Source organism: Cynocephalus volans, chromosome 12 (assembly GCF_027409185.1).
Source record: "Cynocephalus volans isolate mCynVol1 chromosome 12, mCynVol1.pri, whole genome shotgun sequence".
Lineage (NCBI taxonomy): Eukaryota > Metazoa > Chordata > Mammalia > Dermoptera > Cynocephalidae > Cynocephalus > Cynocephalus volans.
The window spans coordinates 6982092-6995533 of NC_084471.1; positions in this window are offsets into that span (position 1 = coordinate 6982092).

Consider the following 13442-nt stretch of genomic DNA (forward strand, 5'->3'; position numbering starts at 1 on the left):
TGGGCAGGGGAGTGACATGGCCTTATTTACACATTAGGAAGATCTGGAGTCCGAAAGTCAGTGGATGGAATTCAGCAGGTCCATAAACATAGATAGGAAAAAAAATCCATCTTCATCTTCACTACCTCTAACTGGAATTTAGTATTTCCTTCAAACGCAAATCTAGCCAACAAACTACAGTAGTGTTAACAGTACCTGTGACTTCATTGTTAATAGAAATCATAGATATTTTTATACCACTGTGGGACTGTGAGCATAACCGACTCCATCTTGGGCCCTTACTGCTTGTTTTGTCTTTGTGAGAGCTTTGCCCATAAAGTTACACAGTAACTAAGGGAAAGTTAGTTAGAACAGTACGGAGGCGCAACCTGCCGACTGTAAAGAAGGAATGATTAAGTACTGGTGTGACAATAAGACAGGTTAGCTATCTGCATCAACATTTGGAGCTAGTTATGCTAAGCTTGTTTATGAACTGCCTGTAGAAACCTGAATTCAGCCTTGACACAATACAGAGAGAAGCTTGGCATGTGCCTTTGGGTTGCCATCCACCTGACCCATTGCTCTGTAAGTAAGTTACCCTGTAATAAAGTTCTTTGCTTTATTGCACAGAGTGGCCTGTTTTGTTGTTTGGCCTCGAGATACCTTTCCAATTAAGTGGACAATCTGCCCTTTGTCCACCTTCAGACAATCACCTTACAGTGGTAGATCTCCACATGTTTTTTATGCTTATTTCCTTAAAATTCTGGAGTCTTTTCAGATCCTCTGCTAGGTCTTATTTAATACATGAACAGAGAAGCACATCTACTATTATATCACAATGAAAACATACTTTGATCACTTTATTTGACAATAAACCTTGTAATTCTTTGAATTTTATTTTGCATATTTAAAAACGTTCTTCTGAGAAGGCAGCCACAGGCCCCACTGGACTGACTGCTCATGGGAATAGGTTAAGAACCTGTGCTGGCCACATATGGAGAAGGGGTGCTGGGAGGTGGGTGTGGAAGCAGGTGGACCATTTAGGATGTGCTGCAGGTGTCCAGGAGATGGTGGTAGAATAGACTAGTGGGGAGCGCTGGAGATGGTGAAAATGATTGGATTTGAGACATACTCTGGAGGTAGAGATAACTGGGCTTACTGGTAGATTAGAGGCGAGTGTGAAGGAAAGAAAGGACTCGAGGACAATGATGCCATTTAAGGTGATAGGGAAGGCTTGAGAGGATCAAATTTGGAAAGGCAAACATTGTTCTGCTTTGGTCATGTTGAGCTGGAGAAGCCTGCTGGATGACCAAGTGGAGAGGTCAGGAGGGTCGATGTACAGGTCTGGAGCTCAAGGGAGAAGCCAGAGCAGGTACTTTGAGGGTCATGGGGTAGAGATGCTATTGAGAGCCAGAGATTGGAGGAGCAAGTGTAGGAGAGAGTAGATAGAAAAGCAGGGAAGACAGAACCTTGGGATGGCCCCATGGGGAGGTCCAAAAGGGGAGGAGGACCCTGTGGAGGAAGGAGAGAATGAGCTCACAGATGTCATATGTTAAATAAAGTTTACAGAAGGCCATTGGTTTGGACTAATGAACAAGCATGTGTTCTGATCTAGATCAGCTAAATTTCTGAGGCCTTGGAAACTTGGGATGAGCCAGTAAATCATATCCCCATGTTCTGAGAATGTGATGATAGTATCTGTTATCTGATGCCCACACTTTATGTGTGTAGGATATAACCTGACCCCAGTCCCTTTCCATATGGTATGTGCTGACCAATGGAACCACGGATATGTTAGTCAAGGGGCTGCTCTCTGTTCTCCCCTTTCCTGTGGTTATAAAATGTCAAACGGGGGCTGGCCAGTTAGCTCACAGTGTTATAACACCAAGGTCAAGGATTTGGATCCCTTTACCAGCCAGCCGCCAAAAAAAACCCCCCAAAACCCCAAAAATGTCTACACTGCTGGCCTCCTTAAGAGCACCCCCAAGTTATCTTGGCTGTGTTGCCCAAGTAGCATTTCAAAATATTCCAGCTCAGAATAAAGTCTTTGTTCATTTACTTGGCCTCAGTTTCTCTTTTAGGTTAACAGGACTGAGTACAGACCAAACCAAAATGGAGTCACTCGTGCTATAGTTCGACACTTCCGAGCTAAAACTAAATTGTTTATCTGACAATCTGAGATTTCTGGACAGAGGTAATAGCCAAATCCCCAAACAGGCCAGTTTTAGCCCCACGGTAAGGAAGTTGCCTCTGCTTTACCCTCTACCTTCAAATCCATCTGCTTTTGTTCTGTCTCTGCTTTCCTCGGCCCTTTCCTGTCTGTAAAGCCAACCTCCTCCACTCAGCTCTTCAGAACACTCATTCTGTTTACGGAATGTGTTGCCCGATTCTAGAATCACAAATAAAAGGCCAATTAAGATCTGTAAGCTAAATTTGTTGTGATTTTATCTTTTGACACATGGAAGCCTCGAGAAGAGCAAAGGCAGGTGATGGTCACTGGCTTTGTATATGTGCTGCCGAAGCGAGCACTATGGTCACTGGCTTTGGCAATACGGGCAGGACAATCCTTTTGGGGTGAGTCTGAAAATGGGGACCATTTGGCTCTGTTGTGAAGGGGAGAAGGGAAGCAGAAGCTGGAGGGAGAGGCAGATTCGAGGGAGCATTGTTTTTGGGGGGCAGCCGGCTGGTACCGGGTTGGAACCCTGGACTTTGGTATTATCATCACCCCACTCTAACCAACTGAGCTAACCAGCCAGCCCTCAAGGGAGGGCTTTTTCAAAGGTGGAAGCATTAAAGTGGGTTTGCACGCAGATGGAAAGACCGGGGAGAGATGGAGAGGTGTCTTATGCAGAAGAGAAAGGGGATGTTGCTGGATCTGGCCTTTAGAGAAGAGGAGAGAGTGGGAGGAGGGAGGTGTTCAAGGCTAGCACTGGACCTTGGCCAAGCAATCATCCAGGCAGGAAGCAATCCTCCATTGTGACAGACAGTCCTGCAGGTAGGTGGGTTGTAAACAGGAGCTGAGATTGCATCTGTTTTCTCTACGAGACATGAGATCACCAGCTGAAAGTGAGGAGGAGACATAGGGAAGGTGTGTAAAGGTGAAAGCAAGGGAGGGCAGATGAATCCCAAGAAGTGCAGCAAGGTTGTCCACCAGTGCTGTGGGTTCCCATGAGGTCAGTGATCACTCACTGAAAATGATCCCACAGGACTGTGTTATTTTCTCCAGCAACTTCCCACCTATTCTTGAGAAAGTATGGAATACTTGGAGAGGGTTAGGATTTTTACAGGTGGCATAACTGGGGGAGAGAAGGACAGAGGTGTCTGCAAGGGCAAGGGTATGACAGAGGATGGGTCACTGGTGACAGGTAGCAGGACAGCCCAGATACCAGGACACAAACAGCTGCCCCAAATAATGAGTGACCGGCACTGTGTGTGAGATGGTTGGGACGGACTTTCTGGCTGGACTCTGCCTCTAGAAACAGTCTTGGGGTGGGTGGCTGTGCCCTGTCACCTGGAGAGGCAGGCAGGGCAGGGGCTGCAGGGTGGCCCACCTACTATGCACTGGGCATGGGGCCCAGGAGACGGGGAGCAGGGGCCAGGTTTGCCAAAGGTTATGGGGAGGTCAGAATCCAGGCTGGGATCTGCACTGCCTCTGTGTGACCCCAGAGCCTGGCAGCCCTCGCCTGAGAATTTACCAATCGGTTTATTTCCTAAAAGCACGAGTAAACCTGGGGACTTAGCAGGCCTCTGGATGCAACATGAAGGTTTCCTGCCTCTGCCAAGAACCTGGAAAACATAGAAGATAAAGGTTGTCCTCAGGGAGGTTGGTCCCCAAATGATTTACTGGGAAAATGGGACAGAAAGCGGGGCCAGACTAGCAGGGAGGCTACAGCACCAGTAGATGCAGGTGACAGAGAGGGTGGCTGGACAGGGGGAGGAGACAGGACCAAGGTGGGGTGGGGAGACTGCAGCAAAGGCCTCTCCCAGGTGTCTGACCTGGCAGGTAACAGGCCCTGGTTCCTGCCCACACTCCCCAGGTGTCCCTGTCTGTCCCCTGTGGCCTCCTCTGCCTGCTCACGGCTCGTCCAGCTCCCTGGCCAGAGCAAGCCCTGGCACCTCCTGCCTTCTGGGGGCTCTGGCTCTGGGCAGCCTGGATCCCCAGGGTGGTCTGTCGACAGAGCTCGTGGCTGGTTAGCTGGAGCCCTCTCAGCCCACCCCGCCCATGATGTGCACCTAGAGAGATTGAAGGACAACGGTCCACAAGCAACATTCTCTCCCTCTGGAAGCACCGGGTCTGGCTGCCACTGGTCCCTGAGCAGGGTCCTGCTGGGGTCACAGCCCCCTCCTCCTCCATCTTCTGAGTCTGGAAACTTTTCTTCTTCCCACAGGGAGGACTGAACACAGGCTTCGTGAGTGCTCTTGTCTGAGTACAAGGTCCATGAAGGGCCCAGTGGGTTCCAGATCCCCATGGGAGGGAGCATGGGGGCACATGGGAAGGAAGGCTAAGCTCTGAAACCACCAAGCAGGCGTGACCAGGGTGGGGGGCGGTTTCTGACCCCCTTCTGTTCTAACCCTGTGCTGGCATTTCCTGGCTGCTGGACCCTGGATTATTTGCACAAACCTTCTGCATCTGTTTACTCTGTTAAGATGAGAACAAAATACCCGCCACCCAGCAGGGCTCTCAGGGGCCCCAGGAGTTGGTGGTTGGTGGCCACTGTGGCAGGCAGCCAAAGGTAGAGCAGCCCACTGCAGGGAACTGATGGCCACCGTCCTCACTGCCCTGGAGCCCTGGGGAAACTGGGGCAGGGGCAGGCTGTCCTCTCCTGAGTACCTGTCCACCGCTGTGCCCAGCGCTGTGGAACACCCACGTTAGGTTCTCACAACCAGCCTGAGGAGAGGAGCCCCTCGTCATCCCCATTTTACGGATGGGGAAGTTGAGTCCCAGAGAGGTGGGGTGACTCTCTCAAGGTCTCTGACCTAGTAAACGGCAGAGCTTGTACTGGAAACACATCTGTCCGTTTGCGAAGCCTGTGCCGGCTGCCCTGCCACAGAGTCACAAAGCCCAGCAGAGAAGCAGCTCCTGGAGCCAGGGGAGGTGCCAGCCCATCCAGAGCCCTTGTGCAATGCTTCCTAGCATGAGGGGGCCTCCTGAAAGAACACATGGCAGCTCGGGGCACGGACTGCAGCCAGACTGCCTGCTGGTTTCCGGCTGTGCAAGACTGGGCCAATTACTTCACCTCTTTGGGCCTCAGTGTGAAACGCAGATAATCCGAGCACCCAGCCTCCCAGAGTTGTTATGAGGATTCAATCAGCTAATGATTAGAAGAGTTACTTCGCCCCACTGTGCCTCTATTTCTCAATCTGTAAAATGGGGATGGTAACAGAGCTGACTTCATAGGTTTATGGTGAGGATTAAAGTGCTCCCAGAGGACTCGGGACACAGGACGCACTCAGGGGCATCTGCCTTCATCTCTGCACCCTGGTCCATCCCCCACCACCAGACACCACTGCCTCCTGCCTCGGTGAACAGCCCGCTGCTGCTCTAACCCGCGCCTTGGCATACGCCTTTCCCCTGCTGGCAGAGGCCCTACTCCACACCTCCTGTCTCATTCAGGTCTCAGCTTCGACCACATCTCCTCCAAGAAGCCTTTCCTGCCTCCCTCCCATGGCCCCCTGTCGCTGCACTTCTCGCCATCCGCCCCACCTCCTGCTGACTTCCACTCCATTTCGTTTCATTCTGGCGGGTCCCACAAGGATGGACACCCCATGAGATCGGGGCTCTGTCTGGGTCTCAGAATGGCCCTGAGAGGAGTGCTCCCAGGCCCTTTCAGGGAACTGAAAGGCCAGCTCCTGTCTCCACACCCCTCGCCGGGCCAGCAACAGCTACCCCTCAACGCCGATCACAGGACAAGCCTCTGGCCTGAAGAGGCAGCTGTTCATGGCTTGGTGGCCCAGCTGGCCCAAGTCCTGGCATCTGGGTCACCATGGGCTGTAGGATCTGTTGCCAGACTTGGCAGTGCCCTGGAGCTGGCTGCCTGCAGAACTGGGCTGGCCAGAGGAGGAGGCTGGCAGAGGTTCAAAGGGGTCAGGAGACAGTTTGCACTTGGACATGGAGAAAGCGTTTTGTGTGCCCAGGTCCCAGGTGAACGGGGGTGGGGGCTGTGACCCTGGCTGTGTGTACTCTGCGAGCTTTTGTTCCTGTCAGCCCTGTGAGGTCCTTACCCTGAGTTTTCATTAACTTCTCTCGTATTGCAGGAGAAAGATTGAACTCTGTCAACATACCTGGGCAGACTTTTGTCATAGACCATTGTCTTCTATTTTGGTCCCATTCAGTCTTCTGGGGAGAATCATTTATCAGTCACTGTCTGCTCTGTGGCTCCAGTAGACTTTGTCCTGGGCCATTGTTCTCCAGCCCACTGAGTCCCCCGGGAATCATGACTCCTGCACCCCCACCTCCCCTTCCCCTGTGAGAGGGGTATAGGAGCATTTGTGCCCCAGTGGTGTAGGGACATCCCTGTCTCGTGATTCCTTTGTGCATTGCCCCTCCCAGCACATTAAAATAACCTTTGTTACGCCTCTTTTTCCTGATAATATGTGTTTCTCAGTTGACTTCAGTGAACCTTCAGGGGTCTGAAGGGGAAGTCTTCCCTTGGCCCCTACACCTGGTTCCCTGTCTCCCCTGGGTGGCTTCGAGCACCTGCCTCCCCAGACTTGGGGTAGCGACCTCCAGCATCCTGGGCCTCAGCCAGAGGCCAGTGCTTCCCATGTCCCTCCCCCAATAGGGGCCATTTCAGACCCCCACTCCTGTCCCTCCCCCTCGCTGGCTGCAGCGGGACCAGGTGGGGGCCGGCTGGGCTGGCCACTGCAGCAGAGGGGCAGGTGCTGATGGCCCTGGCTTGTTCTGAGCACTGGCCAAGCTGGTTATTTGCACCTCTCTCCCAGATGGGATAAGAGAGCTCTTGGGGGCTGGGACTGAATCCCATTTACCTAAAATTCCCCAGACTCTGGCCAGAGCAGGTGATCAGAATCTCTCTACACTGACAGGAATTTAAAAAGATTAAATGGCAAATAGCACACACCAGAGATTCTGCTAAGCGCTTTTCAAATATAGTTCTTTTCAATCCTGACCTATAAGCAACATCCTGTCATGTCCTCATTTACAGATGGAGGAAACTGGGGTGTGTGATGTCCAGCAACTTAGCTGGGGCCACCAATGAGCAGCTGGTGAAATCAGGATGTGAGGTCAGGCTCCAGAAATGATGTGCGAGACGTCATCTTCGGAGCAGACTTCAGTCCCGCTCAGTGGGCTTGAGGGCTGAGGCAGGGGCTCTGCCCCAGAAAACAGCGGGGGCATAGGGGCTCGCAAGGAAGAAAAGGTGGGGTCCAGAGGGCAAGGACGGGGCTTGGAGGGGACAAGCTGGAGCCGTGTGGCTGGAGGGAGAGGCTTATTTTTTAAACTTAAAAATTGTTATGACACACACACGTGCACACACACAGATACACACACACACACAGTCAAGTGCACGTGTGTGATTGCACAGCTGGGCGAGTACTTTTGCAGGTGAACACCCGCGTATGCAGATCAAGCTATGGAGCATTTCTAGCACCCAGAAAGCCTTTGTGCCCCTCCCAGCCCGCTCCCCCAGCAGGAGAGAGTGGAAAGACAGATGGAATGTGAGTGCAGGGCCTGCAACAGAGACCCAGGGACAGAAGGAGGGTCTTTGGGGCTTGGAGCAAGGCCGGCAGTGCCTGCTGTGCAGCTGGCTTTTCTCCACACCCTTAGGGAGCCTGCGGGGCCTCCAATGTTCCGTGGAGGCGAGCCCGTTTCTTCTGGGTGTGCTTCTGTGCAGGACTGACCTCCGGTGGCTGAGAGCATTTGGGTTACATTTGCTTTGGATTTAGGAGGGTTTACTAGAATACTTAAGAAAATGTTGACAGAATTAGAGGTGCGCAGGATGCTGGCCAGGTCAGGTTGACACAGAGAGGGTGAGAGACTTGCTGAGGGCTCCACAGCCCGCAGGTCTGAACTCCCAGCATCTTCACTTGCAGGCTCTTGCCCTTCCTCCTACCCACGAGGACACTCCAGAAATGAGCCTGCCCTTGGTTCAGCTGCTGGTTCTGGGCTGCTGCCCCAAAGAAGATGCTGCTGTTGGGATGGGCCATACCTCTGGGCGCTTCCTGTGAGACATATCACCAGCACCATCAATCCTGGTGATGCCACCAACCAGGATGGTTTACCCACCTGAGCTCTGTGCTGCCTGCTCTCTCTGGCGGGTCACAGACAGCCCATCCCAAGACGGCAAAACCCAATCCCTGAAGTACCATGTGCACAGAAACAGCCTGCCCCCCCCGTGCTGCCCTCACCCCGCTTTCCTCTCCCCGCCCGCTGGGTTCTCACTGTCCCCAGTCCTCCCTCCTCTGCCTGCTGATACCGTGTGAGCCGTCCTGCTATAGGGAACGGCATGGGAGGCTGAGGAGTGCTACCCCTTGTCCTGCAGGCTACAAGGGGGTCCCATGTGTGTGTCATGGCTCCGTGGAAGTTCTTGTTTGTTCACCTTTGGTTGCTTGACAAGGCTTCCCAGAATTAACAGCCTAACCTTTGGGCTTAGTATGGCTTTGGGAAATTCCCTGGAGTTTCTCAAAGGGACATGTTAAAATACATCAAAATTAACTGGTTTATTTAAAAGATATTGTCAGTACTAAAGGTGTTTTTGATGCATGTTCCCGGTATGGGTTGGCTCCATTCAATTTTGTCATTAATTTTCCTTGTTAGTGATGTGTGCATGGACCCACTGTGGCTGTGGTCATGCTCTTGTACCTGTGGAATGAAGCTGTTATGTTAGGTTTCTATCCACATTCCCCCAGGGAGATGGTGGGTCCGAGTGCAGTGGTGCTTACAACTAATTGATCATCTACCAGTTAGAGATTTCTTTGTTTCTCCCACTCCCACAGTCTCACTTGATTTGCCAAGTACGTATTGTTTCCTTAGTAATAATAAGAATGATATATTGTGTTTTTGTTAGTTCGAGTAGGATCGTTTAACTTTTCACTTTGTTCCTTGTACTGTTCCCAGAGTCAATTGGTAAAGAAATTAGAAAGTTTTACTATAAAGATGAATAACTGAAATAATAAAAATATATAATAAGGTTTTTGATATTAATAGATTTTGTTTAAATTAGTTTATAGTATAATTGTTTTTAATAGTAGTATAAAATATAATAGAACATTATAATCAAGTTTCATTATGTGAAATCATGTTGTATATATTGTGATTTTGGTCATAAATTAGAATAATAATTATAAACATAAGACATTAAATTGTTAAATATAAGTATAAGTAAGATTTTATAAGAATTTAGAATATAAGTTTATGTGTAAGTTTAAAAGGTCAAGAATTGTGATTCAGACCAAAAGTCTGGCGCTCTTTAATGCCAAGCATGCTGCTATTGTATAGTTTCCTGGCCACAAGCCACAGGCTTTGGGGTGAACTATTGATGCATGAGTGGGTGCTTTTATCACAGCATGAATGCTTTGGAACGTTCTGATTTTTCTTTTTCTATAGAGATAAAATAATAAATGTTTTGATTAAAAGATAAATCATCATGTAAAAGATTAGGTAAAAACATATAAATAAAGCAAGATTCTTGTGGTCATTGTCCACACTTGCACTAGACATCTGTGGTCCATCTCTTTCTTTCCTCGCTGACGCCACACCACCTATTCAGGTCCAAAGAATCCTGCGGAGCTGGTCTCCGACATGCTGAACCCTCCCGCAGCCTCCTAGGCCCAGCTCCAATGTTGTTTTTTCTCTGAAGCCTCTCGGGTGTGTCCCCGCTGAACACTCGGCCCCTGAAGTTCACATTTGCTCTGAGCTCACTCTGGCCTGCCTTCTGCCCCTATGGGGGGGTGTCTCCCCAGGAGCCGGTGGTAGGGGACTGTGCACCTCCCAGGAGGTGTCACTTTCCTCTTCTTTCTCGAGTTCTAGACCTGTGCCCTCTGATATGGTGGTCACTAGCCATTTGTGCCCCCGAACGCTTAAAATGTGGCTAGTGCACCGAGGAACTGACTTTAATGTATTTTAATTAATTAAAATTTAAATGTACAAACTAGTGTAAAGTATCCTTTGGTTAAACACAACTCTATTGTAGGATTACATTTCGCTTTAGCTGTTTAAAATTTAATGTCTGAATTGGGATGAGTTGTACGAGCAAAAGGTTTAAAAGGCTCAGAAAAAAAACGAATATAAAATATCTTATTAATACTTTCTTATATTGATTACAAGTTAACATGATAATGTTTTGGGTATATTGGGTTAAATAAAATGTATCATTGACAGTAATCTCACCTCTTTCTTTTTATCTTTTTAATGTGGCTGGGGAATTTCAGATAACATATGGTTTGCATTATATTTCTGCTGGACTGAGCTGCTCTAGAGTTTAGTTTAAAAATAAAAATAAAAAGCTGCCCAGGTGGAGAATGGAGGAGGCACGATGTGAGAGCAGACTCTGCAAAAAGGATCTGGGCGTTTAGGTGGCTGGAAACTCCCTGTAAGACGTGTGGGAAAGTAACCTAGGTGGTTCATTTTCAAGAATAGCTTCACAAGAGTTGCTTGACTTGTGGTGTGATAACCCCTGAAAGTGCACGTTCCAAAGGGTGAGTTCTCAGGATGGCGGCTGGTCCCCTCATTCTGTTTACTTCCTGGTTCCTCTTCCTCCTCAGGACCTCTGGCGGGCCTTTTTCACGGGCTTGTCCTGAGCCCACCCCTTTCCACCAAAGGGAAGGGTACAATAAATGCCTTATAAGGATGTAATAAAACTTAGGCGACATTCAGGAAGATTGTGCACCCCATAGTACTCAGACAGGGAGGCCTGGGGGAGGGACTCACACACTAGGGAATAAATTGCTCAGTGTAACCATTTTGGGTGTCTCTGTTCATCAGACACCCAGTCTTGCAAGACTGCCATTAAAGTCTCACTTCACTGTACCTCGGGTTGCTGCGTCCATCCTTTGGCACTGAGTGGGTGAGGGCATCTCTCTCAAGGCTTACTGAAAGGCTAATGAGATCCTAGGCCACATTAACAGAAGCTGAGTGTCTGCAATGAAGGAGGTGAAACTCATCACTGTGGCTATCCCAGAGGGTGGGGGTTTCTGTGCCAGGTCTGTCATTTTAGGGTGCTACTGACTACTACCTAGGACAGGTTCAGAGGACCTACCTGGACATGGGCTGAGACTCAGTGGTACGAGGACCTGCTTAAGGCTGCCCTAGGCAGAGAGAACACATCTGTTCTGGGGCCTCAGAGGGCTGAGCTGGAACCAGCAGCAGTAGATGCAGGGAGGTGGCTTTTAGGAGTCAGTCCTGTTCCATGGGAAAGCAGCTCCCTGTCAACAAAGGTCATTGAGCAAGGCTGGATGACCATGTGTGGTGGTCAGGGCACTTGAGAATGAATCTTACTAGTTCTCAGGCCCTTTGAGGTCTCAGGCTGTGCCTCTTTGAGGCCCGGCACAGCCATACCTGTGGGTGGAGTGGCCCGGGGCTGTGCCTGACATGGCCCAGTTCCTTCCCAGAGAGAGTCAGCTGTGGCCTCTAGTTACCCCTGCAGCTGGGGCTGGGTCCCACCCATGCTGGAGACAGCCTGGGGTTACCTGCCACCAGGTGGGTAAGTCAGTGCAGCCCATGCTCCTTGAGGCAAGGATGCTGTGGGATTGGCAAGGCCCAGTACCATCCGCCTCTGTGGGAGGGGAGGCCAGGCCGGCCTGTCCCGTGGGTGCCCACTGCTCCCGGTGCCCATAGGGCCAAGCTGACCTTCCTCCCAGATCAGGTGAAGGGTGAGTCTGTACCCGAGGGCAGCAGGCCCTCCCACCACTGCCCCTGAAAATGGCCCATGCAGGCCGTGGGTCAAGTACTCAGTCCACAACACTCACTGAACTCCGCTTCTTCCAGGCACAGAGCCCCTTGAGGGTGGGGTCTTCCAGGCGTGGCCCCCACTCTCAAGGGGCTCTGTGAGCAGGCATGTGACATGTGCCACAGAATTAAGACAATCACACAGCAGTAACCACTGATGGTGTGCTACCCGTGGTGTGCCAGGTGCTGTCGCAAACCCCTTGCTGTGTTCGCCCATTTAATCCTCCCGCAGCCCTATGAAATAGGTAGTGTTATCCCCATTTGTTGGGGGGGCAAACTGAGGCACAGGCCAGTTCAATTACCCAAGGTCACCAGCCAAGAAGTGCTGGAGCCAGAATTGGAACCCACGCAGCCTTAATCACTAAAATCCAAGTGCACAGAGCTCTACAGTTTACAAAACACTTTTGAGTCTATTGGTCCTCCCCATCCTCAAAACAAATCTGTATCTCATGTAATCTTGAGGTCCTGCGAATAGCGTGCTACTCTCGTGCGTGTTTTAATTGTTTGAGGATGGTTAATACATGATACATGACAAAAGAAAAGGGTACAGAGGGGATTGCTCCTTGCACCCAATAAGTCCCCTGGTCCCTGCTGCCAGGGCAGCAGTGTCATAGCTCCCCGAGGTTCCTCCCAGAGATATTCCATCCTTATATTCCCATGATGTATTGGCATCCTGTGGTCAGAGCTGCTGCCTGTGCAGTGCCCGGGAACTTGCTCTATGTGGAAAGTGGCCCTTGTCAGTGCATGTGGCTCTCCCACCACTTTCAACAGCTGGCCAGCCTTCCACGGCCTGTTTGTGCCACCTTTGGTTCCATTCAGATTGGTTGACCTGTCCGATGGTTTTGGTCCATTCTTGTGGCTCATTTTTGTTTGTAGTACTCTCTTTTTAAAATCTTTCCTGGTATAATCAGAGGTGTTATTTGCTTTGTATGTGTGTGTTTCTTCTTTTAATTTGGAGGGTCCATTGTCTCTATCAGTGAGGTCGGCAGGTGTTATCAACCCCGACAGGCTCAGAGAGTGGAAGTGACTTGCCTAAGGCGGCCCATCCTGGTGTTACAGAAGCTTAGTTCACCCGCTCACATGCAGTCCAGCTAATAAATCTGTGCGCCAAAATTTGCAGCAGGGAAGATTAGCATTTATTGGGGGGGGGGGCAACCAAGGAGAACAGGCCAGCCAATGCTGTAGAGACCTGAACTCCCTGAAGGCTTAGAATTATAAGCATTTGTAGGTAAAATTTGAAGGAAGGGGTCTCAGGGTCTTGCAGGATTCTGAAGGGCTTCTGGTGGAGTTGGCATAGCCGTTCCTGACTCCTTGGTTGATGTCTTCCTTGGCTTTTCAGGGCCGGGATAGTAGTGAGGCTGCGAAAAAAAGCTTGACATTTATGTAAAGAATTGTTATCTTACCCCATAACCAAGGTTCAAAATACCATATAACCGTGGGAAAAGAGAGAACTCAGAGAAATGCGTGCGAAGCTAGCCTTTATGCTTATCTCATATTCTGCTAGACAAGCACAGTGCTAATCTGGCTTCAGCCAGCAAGTTTGCCTTGCAAACCTCCTCCA